Consider the following 15,792-nt stretch of genomic DNA (forward strand, 5'->3'; position numbering starts at 1 on the left):
TATGTTTTACAGTAGATAATATGCTCAAACATTTTGGTATAAATCTAAATTTATTTTAAGGTAAACAATTATGCACTTATGTGAATAAAGCATGTAAAATTATATGCATTGCTTAGAGAATGTTATAAATTTACATCAATACATTTTAAGGTGTTCAGATGAGTAACTTGAGGTTCTAAGGACATGATAAAAAGCTGTTCCAGTAACTTATTCTATGTATAAGTCCTCATTCAGTACACCCATAAATCAAGGTACGTGTTCTATCCGTGTATCCATCATAATCTATGGAGCTGTTCACATGTCCATGTTTTTTACAGACCGTGTGCCCTGTTCAGCAAAGCTTTGATGCCAGAGTTCTGGTGTTAAAGCTTTGAAAAGTTTCACAATTTAGGCTCAATTTGGAGTTGTGCCTAAATTTTGCCGCTTTTAGCGTTTTCATGCCAGTTTCTCCCAGCTTCGACAATATGGTCAGAACTGGGGTGGGGCAGTGGAAGAACGCCTTGTTTTAAATAAAGTACTCGTTAAAATATAACATTTATTAGATTATCTTAAAAAATAGTCAAAAAAAATGAAAAATGTATATCAAACAGGAGATTCCAAAAATACATAAACAACAAAAAGGAGCTTATGGAAGAAGAGTGTAAATACTGTCTTACCCTATTACTGTCCTTACAAGGTTATCCCTTCCTAGCTGCGGAGGTTGGCACTCTAGGTTGGACGCAATACCCTGGCCATCCCCTAACCTAGGGAAACATCACCAGACGAAAAAGTCCTCACTGCCTCCCCAGAGTACACAAATGATTTAGCCAAGGCAAAAACACACTAAGATCAACAACCGAAAAAACGGGGTGTATTAAGGATAGTATCCAGCCAGTAACATACCAGAATACCTAGGGGCTAATTTCCCGGCAGCAGAAACGCGCAGCAAATATAAACCTTTAAAAGGTAAATAGAGACCCCAAATCACAAAGTAGTAATACCATAAACTCAACATAAGCAACATGGCACACCTGATTGTGTCAACCCTGATAAAGTGCATATAGTGCCACAACAATAGATATAAATGATAAAATTCAATATAACAGAGTCTTCTTTAGTCCAGACTTGGAGATATTAAAGACATTAACTTGTTTTGTCGGAAACTTAAATGGAAAAATGTTTTTCAAGAAAATGATAGAGAAAAATGTCAGAGTCTGGGGATTACGGAAGATGACCTAGAGGGGGTTAACCTCTTAACGGATCTCTTGAATGAGAATGAGAGGGAAAGAGGTCTGGCCCCTTTACTGACTTAAAACTTAAAAGTAAGAGTATGCCCCCCAACAGGTGATTATGCCAATGTGGACATCTTTCTCAAGGTGGTGGAGGATGACCTTAAAAAACTGAATTCAAGGAAGTCCAATGTTAGGTCAAGGGGAATTAGAAGCACTGGGTGACCTCGAGAAAAATCAGGATTTGATTTTAAAACCCTCCGATAAAGGGAACAACTTGGTCATCCTCGACCATGAAACATAAGTGCCCATGTGTGATCGAATACTCAATGATAGAGACACATATGGGGTCCTTGCATTCAATTCCACAAAGAGATCTATGGAAATACTCATGGAAATTCTCAATAAGGGTCTGGACCATAGGCTTATTTCTGCAAATAAGTACAAATTCTTGACCCCTACTTCATCCATGATCCCGACATTTTACGCCCTTCCCAAGATTCAAAAGAGTCTAACCCCCTTAAAGGGGCGACCCATTGTCTCAGGGGTGGGCTCCCTCAGCCAGAAGATCGCCATCTATGTTGATAAAATTCTATGCCCATTTGTAATGTCGCTGTCCTTGTATGTGCTCGATACATCGGATCTGCTATTAAAACTAGATGGCATTATAGTAGATGAGGAAACTATTTTGTGCTCAATTAATGTTGAAGCACTTTACAGTAGTATTCCTCATTCAATGGGGCTTAAAGCATTAGAATTCTATCTGAGAACAAGGGTGATCTTTTTCCATCGGCATAACAGATTTGTTCTAGAGTTGAAGTTGTTCATTTTGACTCACAACTACTTTCTGTTCAACGGTAAGTACTTCCACCAGCGCAGGGGGACTGCCATGGGATGCTCCTGTGCGCCATCGTACGCTAACCTCCTCCTGGGCTGCTGAGAGGAAATTATTGTCTTTCCTGGCGAGTAGAGGTGGTGGTCTGGCAAATTCATTACATGGTACCGTTATATTGATGACGTTTTTGTTATCTGGGCGGGTACCAAGAGGAATTTGTCAGATTTAAGGGGGAACTCAACATTAATGACATTGGGCTGAGATTCACCTCTGAGAATGACAAGTTGAGAATTGCTTTTCTTGATGTTGAGATCAGGAAAAATCACCGAGGGCACCTGACTCCTAGGGTATACCATAAACCGACTGCCACAAATTCCCATCTTCGGTGAGAAAGTTATCATCCAGTACCACTGAAGAAGGGAATTCCGAAGAGCTAATATCTCCAGGTCAGGAGGAACTGCTCAGATGTGGAAGCCTTTAGGGCACATGCCTTTGAGCTCAGAGAGAGGTTGAAGCAAAGGGGATACCCCAATGAAACTCTTAATATGGCCTACAGATATGCCCTAAACAAGGATAGGCAAGAACTCCTAAGACATCAGGAGGTAGGACCCCAGAGACAGGAGTTAAAGGATACTGTTAGGATTATTGGTTCCTATGATAAACAGACAAATGAAATTTTCAAGATATTGAAGAGGTATTGGGGTATCCTCCAAGCTGATAGTAATCTGATGGAATTTGTCACGAGAAACCCAAGCATAACCTTTAGGAAGGGGAGGTCTTTAAAAGATTACCTGGTACACAGTCATTATGTCAGACGTAAAACAGGAGGTACCTGGCTGGACCTTCAGTGCAGAACCTTCAAATGTGGGAACTGATCCTTTTGCAATTGGATTACACCCGGCAAGACCTTCACGAGTGCGTCCACTGGGAGGAGGTTTTTCATGAAAGACTGCAAATTGTAAGACCACGAGATTAGTCTATATGGCCACCTGTCCTTGTCCCTTGAACTATATCGGGAAAACGAGGAGAGAGTTAAGAAAACGTGTGAGTGAATATCTAGAGAACATACCCATGGGTATACCTATTTAACTAATATACTTACCTTGCCCTGTTAATTTTAACTAATGTGGGTCCTGGTTAGAGATGAGCGAATGTTTCAATATTCGATTTGGATTACGATCGCTGAATGTCAATATTCGCCCATTTATTCGTCAAATGATCGTCGAACGTTACCGAACGCCATAGGATTGAATGGGGGGACAAAAAATGCATAAACAACACCTTCAAATGGGCCCAAAAGCTGCCAAAACACATCAAATTAGGGGTAGACACCTGGAAAGCGCCATCAATTGACCCAGAGTACAAGTACTATAATTATTATTACTATTACAGCGACATTTATTCCATGGTGCTTTACATGTGAAAAGGAGTCACTGTCGGTGACTCAGACTGGTACAAGAGGAGAGAGGACCCTGTCCGCGAGGGCGCACAAACAATCTACAAGGGATGGGTGAGGATACAGTAGGTCAGGGTACAGGTGTATAAGGGAAAAAAAAAGGGAAAATTTCAGCCTACCATGCATATGCCATAAGGGTCCAATGGTGCACGGAAATCCTTGGTAACAAATCCAGGGATAAGAAGCAGTAAGAAGTAGATTAGAAAAACTACAGCACCTTCTCCGTATCCATCACAAGAGATGTAAAGTTAAAACGTCCATTTTATTAGTTCCATTAAAAAAGCGCCATATGTAAGGCAGACCAGGTCAGGAGTTTTTCTAATCCAGGTCAGGGTACAGCTTGCCGTGCAGCGGTTTGCTGGAGCGAGGGTTACCACAGATTGTACGCTTGTCACAAGAAGTGGGTCTTCAGCTTCCTTTTCAAGGTTTGCATGGTAGGTGAGAGTTTGATGTGTTGGGGTACAGAGTTACACAGTAGCGAAGATGCACGGGACAAATCTTGTATGCGATTGTGACAAGAAGAGATAAGAGGTAAGTAGAGAAGGAGAACTTGGAAGGATGGGAAGTTGCAGGTAACTAGTACAGGGAGACTAGGTCACACATGTATGGAGGAGACAGGTTTTCGATGGCTTGGTATGCCAAAGTTAGGCTTTTCAACTGGAATCTCTGGGCAACAGGGAGCCAGCGCAGGGATTGACAGAGGGGAGAAGCCTGGAAATAGCGGGGTGACATGTGGATTAATCGGACAGCACAGTTTAAGATAGATTGGAGGGGTGCGAGAGTGGTAGAAAGGAGGCCATAGAGCAGGAGCTTGTAGTAGTCAAGCCGGGAGATGATGAGGGCGTGCACTGGTGTTTTTGTACATTCATGGTTGAGAAATATAGGGATCCCCGAGATACTTTGGAGTTGGAGTCAGCAGCAAGTGGAAATGGCTTGGATCTGACGTTTGAAGGACAGATCAGAGTCAAGCTTGCGGGACTGGGGGGAGTGGGCAGCCATTCACTTTGATGGATAGGTCTGTTGTGGGGGTGAATAAGATGGTGGATGATTCATTCTGTTTTATCCATGTTAATTTTTACAAATCTAGCAGAGAAGAAAGATGAAATACCGGACACACATTCTGGTTAGTAAGGAGGTGATATCAGGTCCAGAGAGGTATATCTGTGTGTCATCTGCATAGAGATGATACTAAAAGCCGTGATACCATGAGCTGTCCCAGGACAAAGGTGTAGAGGGAGAAGAGCCTGGGTCCTACAACTGAACCTTAGGGGATATTGACACATAGGGTGTGTGATGAGGAGGTGGTGTGTGAGTGGGAAACACTGAATGTCCTGTCGGGTAGGTATGAAAAGATCCAAGAGAGGGCCAAGTCTGTGATGCCGAGAGATGAGAGTCTGTAGTAAGAGGGTATGGTCCAATACTTCTACCAAATATCCCCTATCCTCTGGAATTCTGTGCCTCAACACGTCCGATTAGCCACCACATTCGGATCCTTCAGACACAACCTGAAAACCCATCTTTTCAAGACAGCCTACAGCCTGCCATTGCCTCACTGCCACCTCACCTCAACACCACCGGAGCTAATGCAACTCCACGATCTAATGTCTCCTTCCCCACCATCCTGTAGAATGTAAGGCCACAAGTGCAGGGTCTGTAAGACTTAAGATGCAATATCGCACCTTGGCAAAGCCCAGTTATGTTCTCCCTCTGATATATAACAATAACGTACAGGACATGCTGGAGAAACTTGCTCCTACTGCCACTCAGTGTCTTCAGCTCCTTTGTGAGAAACTAATGTTTGCTCAGCCAGTCTACCAAATAAAATTCCTGAGGTATGGAAATTGTGGATGGCTTTGCTTCTGGTACTGGGTGCTAATACCAAACTGTGGCATACCATTCACTGGATATTCCTGGCTGGTTGGAGACAAGCTCATTCCCACAGAAAATTACCAGCAAGCTAACGAGATGGTGGCCTCTATCATCATAAAGGAGTTTGCTTGTTGTCTAGTAGTCTGGCTTTTATACTACAGATCCTGCTCATTTTTATAGTTTTAAGTGAGCACGCAGAGACCATGATTTCTGCAGCAGCGCATCCAGGCCGGGATAGTGGCGGAGAAATTGCTATACCATCAGGTTGAGGATGCGAGCCATGCAAGGCACGTGACTGAGGTTGCCCCAGAGTAGGGCTGCCACCCGGTTTGCACTGTTATCGCACACGGCCTTCACTTGCTCTAGGTTCAGTGTAGACAGCCTTTGCTCAAACTCTCATTAATCAACACATAAAGGATATATAGATCCATAGATAATACATAAGGAGCAACCCAATTAATATGGCATATACACACTTCCTCCTTTTACTATAATAATCCAATAATAAGAAATAGTCATCTATTATTTCATGATATTACTTTATTTGGTTAATTTAACACAGCAGGCAAGATAAAAATAAAAAACAGCCCCTAAAAGATCTCATAAAACCACATGGGTGGTGTGGTCCACCACTATCTTATTGACATGAGGTAGTATGTTGTACAGATTAGCTTAATATACATCAGTATTACCAACATTTATAATGCACAGCATAAATCGGTTAGTTTTGCTAAATTACAGTTGAAATATATTATACAGATCTACCCAATGTATATCAGTATAGTTAGCATATATAACACTCAGCACCAACTAGTTAGTATCACATATATAATCCTCAACATAAGCTGAATATATAGAAGCTAAAGTACAAACCAGATGCCATGGTAGTATCTCAACACCACCCAAGCACCTCAACGCACGTTTCGTGGATGTTGCTTCCTCGGGGGGGACTTGGGGCAGTGAGCAGTCTGATCATAAATAGTTGCACAGAGGGGTTGGGCCAGTTATTGTTCTCTATCATGTATCGTTAATCTAATAAGTGAATAATAATTAGATCCAATCGGTTACCTACTGGGATCCCAGGGGAGTTGCATATTCTGTGCCGTATATGATGTAGAAGCTGGCGCAGCCTTGCTTCCCATTACGCATTGCTCGCCGAGGCCGGCGTCCCAGAAGTCAGACTGCGCATGCGTGCGCTCCCTAACAACCGGTTGGATGCCAGGCTCAGAGAGGGAGGCGCGACGGCACAGCACAGGCGCGCACACATCACGGGCATCAGGGCTCCGTTTAAGTAATGGGCACAAAGTGCCAGTAGTATTGCACATAGATAATTAATAGAGTATGCAAAAATATTGTTAATAAATGAACATAACATGATTATAGCACAGTCCTTATAACATAATAAAATATTACAGTTGGCATTATATTAATAATAATAAATTACAGAATTTTTAGGCATACCATACAATAATTCAACCTAATTAGAATCGAGATATAACAAGATTAGAACATACATCTTATTAACATAGTCAGCAGCAAAACATGTAGTTATATTTATAATAATAAATTCCAATATTGCTGCTTGAATCTTGGAATGAAATTTTCTTTGTCATATCTCCCTCTTATGGCTTTTACATAAATTGCAGATGTTATATAGGTCCTTTAAACTGTGATCTGAAGATACAGACATCATGTTACAAAATATATACAGTACAGACCAAAAGTTTGGACACATCTTCTCATTTAAAGATTTTTCTGTATTTTCCTGACTATGAAAATTGTACATTCACACTGAAGGCATCAAAACTATGAATTATTACATGTGGAATTACAGTGGTGGCCAAAAGTATTGGCACCCCTGCAATTCTGTCAGATAATACTCAGTTTCTTCCTGAAGATGATTGCAATCACAAATTCTTTGGTATTATTATCTTCATTTAATTTGTCTTCAATGAAAAAACACAAAAAGAATTGTCCTAAAGCCAAATTGGATACAATTCCACACCAAACCTAAAAAAGGGGGTGGACAAAAGTATTGGCACTGTTTGAAAAATCATGTGATGCTTCTCTAATTCGTGTAATTAACAGCACCTGTAACTTACCTGTGGCACCTAACAGGTGTTGGCAATAACTAAATCACACTTGCAGCCAGTTAACATGGATTAAAGTTGACTCAACCTCTGTCCTGTGTCCTTGTGTGTACCACATTGAGCATGGAGAAAAGAAAGAAGACCAAAGAACTGTCTGAGGACTTGAGAAACCAAATTGTGAGGAAGCATGAGCAATCTCAAGGCTACAAGTCCATCTCCAAAGACCTGAACGTTCCTGTGTCTTCCGTGCGCAGTGTCATCAAGAAGTTTAAAGCCCATGGCACTGTGGCTAACCTCCCTAGATGTGGACGGAAAAGAAAAATTGACGAGAGATTTGAACGCAAGATTGTGCGGATGGTGGATAAAGAACCTCGACTAACATCCAAACAAGTTCAAGCTGCCCTGCAGTCCGAGGGTACAACAGTGTCAACCCGTACTATCCGTCGGTGTCTGAATGAAAAGGGACTGTATGGTAGGATACCCAGGAAGACCCCACTTTTTACCCCGAGACATAAAAAAGCCAGGCTGGAGTTTGCCAAAACTTACCTGAGAAAGCCTAAAACGTTTTGGAAGAATGTTCTCTGGTCAAATGAGACAAAAGTAGAGCTTTTTGGGAAAAAGCATCAACATAGAATGTACAGGAAAAAAAAAGAGGCATTCAAAGAAAAGAACACGGTCCCTACAGTCAAACATGGCGGAGGTTCCCTGATGTTTTGGGGTTGCTTTGCTGCCTCTGGCACTGGACTGCTTGACCGTGTGCATGGCATTATGAAGTCTGAAGACTACCAACAAATTTTGCAGCGTAATGTAGGGCCCAGTGTGAGAAAGCTGGGTCTCCCTCAGAGGTCATGGGTCTTCCAGCAGGACAATGACCCAAAACACACTTCCAAAAGCACTATAAAATGGTTTGAGAGAATGCACTGGAGACTTCTAAGGTGGCCAGCAATGAGTCCAGACCTGAATCCCATAGAACACCTGTGGAGAGATCTCAAAATGGCAGTTTGGAGAAGGCACCCTTCAAATATCAGGGACCTGGAGCAGTTTGCCAAAGAAGAATGGTCTACAATTCCAGCAGAGCATTGTAAGAAACTCATTGATGGTTACCGGAAGTGGTTGTTCGCAGTTATTTTGGCTAAAGGTTGTGCAACCAAGTATTAGGCTGAGGGTGCCAATACTTTTGTCTGGCCCATTTTTGGAGTTTTGTGTGAAATGGTCAATGATTTGATTTTTGCTTCATTCTCTTTTGTGTTTTTTCTTTGCAAGCAAATTAAATGAAGATAATAATACCAAAGAATTTGTGATTGCAATCATTTTCAGGAAGAAACTGAGTATTATCTGACAGAATTGCAGGGGTGCCAATACTTTTGGCCACCACTGTATATACTTAACAAAAAAGTGTGAAAATATGTCTTATATTCTAGGTTCTTCAAAGTAGCCACCTTTTGCTTTGATGATTGCTTTGCACACTCTTGGCATTCTCTTGATGAGCTTCAAGAGGTAGTCGCCAGAAATGGTTTTCACTTCACAGGTGTGCCCTGTCTGGTTTAATAAGTGGGATTTCTTGCCTTAAAAATGGGGTTGGGACCATCATTTGTGTTGTGCAGAAGTCTGGTGGATACACAGCTGATAGTCCTACTGAATAGACTGTTAGAATTTGCATTATGGAAAGAAAAAAGCAGCTAAGTAAAGAAAAACGAGTGGCCATCATTACTTTAAGAAATGAAGGTCAGTCAGTCCGAAAAATTGGGAAAACTTTGAAAGTGTCCCCAAGTGCAGTTGCAAAAACCATCAAGCGCTACAAAGAAACTGGCTCACATGAGGACCCCCCCAGGAAAGGAAGACCAAGAGTCACCTCTGCTTCTGAGGATAAGTTTATCCGAGTCACCAGCCTCAGAAATCGCAGGTTAACAGCAGCTCAGATTAGAGACCACACAGAGTTCTAGCAGCAGACACATCTCTACAACAACTGTTAAGAGAAGACTTTGTGCAGCAGGCCTTCATGGTAAAATAGCTGCTAGGAAACCACTGCTAAGGACAGGCAGCAAGCAGAAGAGACAAGTTTGGGCTAAAGAACACAAGGAATGGACATTAGACCAGTGGAAATCTGTGCTTTGGTCTGATGAGTCCAAATTTGAGATCTTTGGTTCCAACCACCGTGACATTGTGCGACGCAGAAAAGGTGAACGGATGGACTCTACATGCCTGGTTTCCACTGTGAAGCATGGAGGAGGAGGTGTGATGGTCTGGGGGTGCTTTGCTGGTGACACTGTTGGGGATTTATTCAAAATTGAAGGAATACTGAACTAGCATGGCTACCACAGCATCTTGCAGCGGCATGCTATTCCATGCAGTTTGCGTTTAGTTGGCCCATCATTTATTTTTCAACAGGACAATGACCCCAAACACACCTCCAGGCTGTGTAAGGGCTATTTGACCAAGAAGGAGAGTGATGGGGTGCTACGCCAGATGACCTGGCCTCCACAGTCACCAGACCTGAACCCAATCGAGATGGTTTGGGGTGAGCTGGACCGCAGAGTAAAGGCAAAAGGGCCAACAAGTGCTAAGCATCTCTGGGAACTCCTTCAAGATTGTTGTAAGACCATTTCCGGTGACTACCTCTTGAAGCTCATCAAGAGAATGCCAAAAGTGTGCAAAGCAATCATCAAAGCAAAAGGTGGCTACTTTGAAGAACCTAGAATATAAAACATATTTTCAGTTGTTTCACACTTTTTTGTTAAGTATATAATTCCTCATGTGTTAATTCATAGTTTTGATGCCTTCAGTGTGAATGTACAATTTTCAAAGTCATGAAAATACAGAAAAATCTTTAAATGAGAAGGTGTGTCCAAACTTTTGGTCTGTACTGTATAAAGGCTGCATGAGCTAGTCACCAGCCAATATTTGTAGTGCTTTTGGGTGCGGTGGTACTTGATGGAGAATTATGTTTGGAGAAATAGTGAATGGACTTCAATTAGGCAACAGGAACGCCCTAAACAGATGTGTTTTTAGGGAGCACCTAAAACTGCGTAAGTTGTGATTAGTCCTAATTTCTTGGGAAGAGCATTCCAAAGAATAGGTGCAGCTCGTGAGAAGTCTTGGAGCCGGGAGTGGGAGGTACGGATTAGTGCGGATATTATTCGAAAATTGTTTGAGGAGCATAGAGATCAGGTAGGCCAATAAACAGAAATGAGAGAGGAGATGTAGGGAGGTGCCGCACTGTGGAGTACACAGAGTACACAGTACACATAATACAAATTAATACAGGGATGATGCCTTTCCAAGCCGCCGGCCCCCCCCCCCCGCAAATACTCCGGTTTTCTTATAGAGTCTGGGAAAGGGAAGATTTAAAAAAATATATATTTTTGAAATCTTGATCCTGGCGCCACCCCCTGCAACCCACCTCCCTAGGCACCAGACATCCGGTGCCTAATGGTAAATATGGGCCTGGCTAGAGATGTCAAAAGCTAGTATGGACATACCGGTATCTGAATCCCACAACAAAGCACTAAATAACAGACACATATAGACCTTTGGCCATTGCTGGAGCTCGCTTCCCACTGATCTAATAGTTAAGAAAAAAAGATCAAAGAAGACTCCAAACACCGCGGTAAAAGGCATAATGACTAGAGATGAGCGAGCACTAAAATGCTCAGATGCTTGTTACTCAAACCAAGCAATTCCTCATGCTCGGTTGCTCATTTTGAGTGACGAGTATAATGAGAGTCAATGGGAAATCCGAGAACTTTTCCGGCAGACCCTATAAGGAGGTCTGAGGGGCAGTGAAAATGTTGAAATGGATGGAAAAAGGGCTGAATGGAAGGGGAACAGCATGGGGAAGACCCCTGAAAGAATCTCTGACTCCCAGATCACCACTGAGAACAATGGTGTCACACTTTTACTCCACTCTAAGGACTGACAATAAAACATTCAAAATTGGAGTTTACAGGAAGGAAAAAAATGTTAAGAAACATTCTTTCCTGTATAATGACTTGTATATAAGGCAAATTTTAAAAAGGATTAAAAAAAAATAATAATTTAAGTAAACTAAACTTGAATTTTTTATTAAAAAATTGGAAATTTCAGTGTTATGAAGGAAGCAAGAAGTGTCAAAAATTAGGGACTTGGATATATCTGGTATTAGACATAAAGGAGGGCCTCATACATATTCTGTTCGAATTGTCATTTATTGACACTCCTAAACTCATAAAGGCTATCCACTAAGTGCAAAGCCTGCCAAAAATTACAAGCAGTGTCATCCATACACCCTTCAAGACACCAACTGTACCTCATTCAAATATTAAGAAAGTGTAGTTGTGGCACTTATACCATAATAAAGGCTCTGTGCACATTGAAAAGGCTGCTAAAAATTACTAGCAGGGTCACCCATTCACCCTTGATGGCACAAACTGGAGTGCCTCATGAAAAAAAATTAAAAAAGCGTAGTTGTGGCACTTCTACACTCAAAAGCTTTTCACAAACTGCAAAGCCAGGAAAAAATTATAAGGAGGGTCATCCAGTCATCCATAAACCCTAGAAGGCAGAAACTGGCGGGCCTCATTGAAATATTGAAGATTAAAAACACTTTATCTGCTGCTATCATCTAGTTGTGTGGAAATGTCGGGACTAATCCAGGGTCTTTTCATTTTTATTAGACTGAACCTGTCAGCACTTTCTGTTGACGGCCAAAAGCGCATGTCTGTTATGACCCCCGGCAGGACTGAAAACCAACTCAGACAAGACGCTAGCGTCAGGGCAGCACAACACCTCCTAGTCATAGAGGGATAGGTCATACCAGGTGTCCGGTTTTGAGACCCAATAGCTGAACGTTGCCGAGGAATTAGGGAGTATGCTGGTTTTGTCAACCAAGTATTGCTTAACCATCTTTAAAAACTTTTCCCTCCTTGTCAAAAATACCCGGTCATCAGGGCATGGACGCTGGTAGGGTGTCATTAAATTGGCCCATGCCTTTGACAGTGTACCCCTGCCTCTGCTGTACCTGGTGTGTGTCTCCCTCGTCTCTCCTCCTTGGTTGGGCAATTAAGCTTGCCCCCTGCCGCTAGCGTTGTCTGATGGAAATTTCTTCAGCAGGGTGAACAATCAGTACTTTTTTTTGGCCAAGATGAATGTAACGCGAGGGTCACTGGAAAGGCAGCGGTACATAACGTCTGCCATATGTGGCAAGGTGGAAAGGGAAAAGTAAAAAAAAGCAGCTCACCTCCATGAACCAGCTGGGTGTCTCTGGCATCCGTGATCAGCGCTGCTGCTTGCGCTCAGTAGACAGGTAAAAGGAAAGACGATGATCCAGCTCCACAGACTCCAATAGTAAAAACAAATGTCTTTTATCTAGAATTTTTAAAAATATCCAGATGGCAAAAATGTAACTCCAGCTGGTGGAAGAACAATACTAGAAGGGAAACACTGGGGCACCAAGGAGGGGTGCGCTACCAGACGGGTTTCGAGCGAAGACAGCTCTTAAACTTGGTATGAATAAGTGTCAGACATAAGGGGAGGAACCCTTCTTATGCTGGCACTAATCAAGAAAAGGTGCTGCAGGTGTGTAACAACCCAAGATTGAAAAGAAAAAATAAATACATTTTTGTAAGAGTGGTGAATTAAAAAGCAACGGGAATTTTTAAAAACAAGAATGAGACACCAAGTCAGTAATGTAACATGAACTCTTTTCTATAATTTAAGCCTGAGGGAATTCTAGTATCCAGTACAAAAATCCAAAACGCCTCCCTATTTCTGAGAGTATTTTGTCTGTCTCCGGGGAACATGTTCTATAGCATAAGCTAATAGGCCTTTAGTGCATTTATTATGACAATTGATAAAATGTCTGGAAGCACCAGACATACTACGATTAGATTGATGGGAAATATCATATAAATGTTCCCTCAGGCGTACTTTGAATTTCCTAGTAGTTGATCCGATATATTGTAGATTACAAATAGTGCACTCAATCATGCAAATAACATAATCAGTGTTACAATTCAGAAACCCTTTTATTGGATATACAGTACAGACCAAAAGTTTGGACACACCTTCTCATTTAAAGATTTTTCTGTATTTTCATGACTTTGAAAATTGTACATTCTCACTGAAGGCATCAAAACTATGAATTAACACATGTGGAATTATATACTTAACAAAAAAGTGTGAAACAACTGAAAATATGTCTTATATTCTAGGTTCTTCAAAGTAGCCACCTTTTGCTTTGATGACTGCTTTGCACACTCTTGGCATTCTCTTGATGAGCTTCAAGAGGTAGTCACCAGAAATGGTCTTCCAACAATCTTGAAGGAGTTCCCAGAGATGCTTAGCACTTGTTGGCCTTTTTGCCTTTACTCTGCGGTCCAGCTCACCCCAAACCATCTCGATTGGGTTCAGGCCTGGTGACTGTGGAGGCCAGGTCATCTGGCGTAGCACCCCATCACTCTCCTTATTGGTAAAATAGTCCTCACACAGCCTGGAGGTGTGTTTGGGATCATTGTCCTGTTGAAAAATAAATGATGGTCCAACTAAACGCAAACCGGGTGGAATAGCATGCCGCTGCAAGATGCTGTGGTAGGCATGCTGGCTCAGTAGGCCTTCAATTTTGAATAAATCCCCAACAGTGTCACAAGCAAAGCACCCCCACACCATCACACCTCCTCCTCCATGCTTCAAGGTGGGAACCAGGCAACTAGGCATGTAGAGTCCATCCGTTCATCTTTTCTGCGTCGCAAAAAGACACGGTGGTTGGAACAAAGATCTCAAATTTGGACTCATCAGACCAAAGCACAGATTTCCACTGGTCTAATGTCCATTCCTTGTGTTCTTTAGCCCAAACAAGTCTCTTCTGCTTGTTGCCTGTCCTTAGCAGTGGTTTCCTAGCAGCTATTTTACCATGAAGGCCTGCTGCACAAAGTCTCCTCTTAACAGTTGTTGAAGAGATGTGTCTGCTGCTAGAACTCTGTGTGGCATTGACCTGGTCTCTAATCTGAGCTGCTGTTAACCTGCGATTTTTGAGGCTGGTGACTCAGATAAACTTATCCTCAGAAGCAGAGGTGGTTCTTGGTCTTCCATTCCTGGGGCGGTCCTCATTTGAGCCAGTTTCTTTGTAGCGCTTGATGGTTTTTGCAACTGCACTTGGGGACACATTTAAAGTTTGCCCAATTTTTCGGACTGACTGACCTTCACTTCTTAAAGTAATGATAGGCACTTGTTTTTCTTTACTTAGCTGCTTTTTTCTTGCCATAATACAAATTCTAACAGTCTATTCAGTAGGACTATCAGCTGTGTATCCACCAGACTTCTGCACAACACAACTGATGGTCCCAACCCCATTTATAAGGCAAGAAATCCCACTTATTAAACCTGACAGGGCACACCTGTGAAGTGAAAACCATTTCCGGTGACTACCTCTTGAAGCTCATCAAGAGAATGCCAAGAGTGTGCAAAGCAGTCATCAAAGCAAAAGGTGGCTACTTTGAAGAACCTAGAATATAAGACATATTTTCACACTTTTTTCATTTTTTTTCAACAGGACAATGACCCCAAACACACCTCCAGGCTGTGTAAGGGCTATTTGACCAAGAAGGAGAGTGATGGGGTGCTACACCAGATGACCTGGCCTCCACAGTCACCAGACCTGAACCCAATCGAGATGGTTTGGGGTGAGCTGGACCGCAGAGTGAAGGCAAAAGGGCCAACAAGTGCTAAGCATCTCTGGGAACTCCTTCAAGATTGTTGGAAGACCATTTCCGGTGACTACCTCTCGAAGCTCATCAAGAGAATGCCAAGAGTGTGTAAAGCAGTCATCAAAGCAAAAGGTGGCTACTTTGAAGAACCTAGAATATAAGACACATTTTCAGTTGTTTCACACTTTTCTGTTAAGTATATAATTCCACATGTGTTAATTCATAGTTTTGATGCCTTCAGTGTGAATGTACAATTTTCAAAGTCATGAAAATACCGAAAAATCTTTAAATGAGAAGGTGTGTCCAAACTTTTGGTCTGTACTGTACCTTGGAATTATTTTTATCCGTAAATGTTAATTTTTTTGATGAAACCAGACATGATTTGCAGTTCGTAAAACCGCACTTATGGTAGCCACTAGTTGATAGCCAGTTACCAGTCGTTTTGATGGGCTTTCCTCTGTATAAACTTGGAGAGATTTTGTTGCCTATTGTTGGTGCTCTACGTGGAACTACCCTAATTCCGTCGTTTAATATTGCGTCCATGACTGAATCCTCTCTCAGAATATCTATGTTGCGTTTTACTATATTAGATATTGCAAAAGAATATTAGAGCTGGTGTTGTTGTGGTGGTTCCATTTAGTAATGAGATTGCTTC

At 42.0% G+C, this 15,792-nt stretch overlaps 1 protein-coding gene across 1 annotated transcript in view; it reads left to right on the forward strand.

The window, feature by feature from the left end:
• The window catches only part of LOC141246090 (multidrug and toxin extrusion protein 2-like), a 354,159-nt gene that overhangs the window by 134,232 nt on the left and 204,135 nt on the right, over positions 1–15,792 (forward strand). The window lies entirely within an intron of this gene.

This window comes from Phyllobates terribilis, unplaced genomic scaffold, assembly GCF_046119375.1.
Source record: "Phyllobates terribilis strain yellow unplaced genomic scaffold, ASM4611937v1 Scaffold_2__4_contigs__length_985480577, whole genome shotgun sequence".
NCBI lineage: Eukaryota > Metazoa > Chordata > Amphibia > Anura > Dendrobatidae > Phyllobates > Phyllobates terribilis.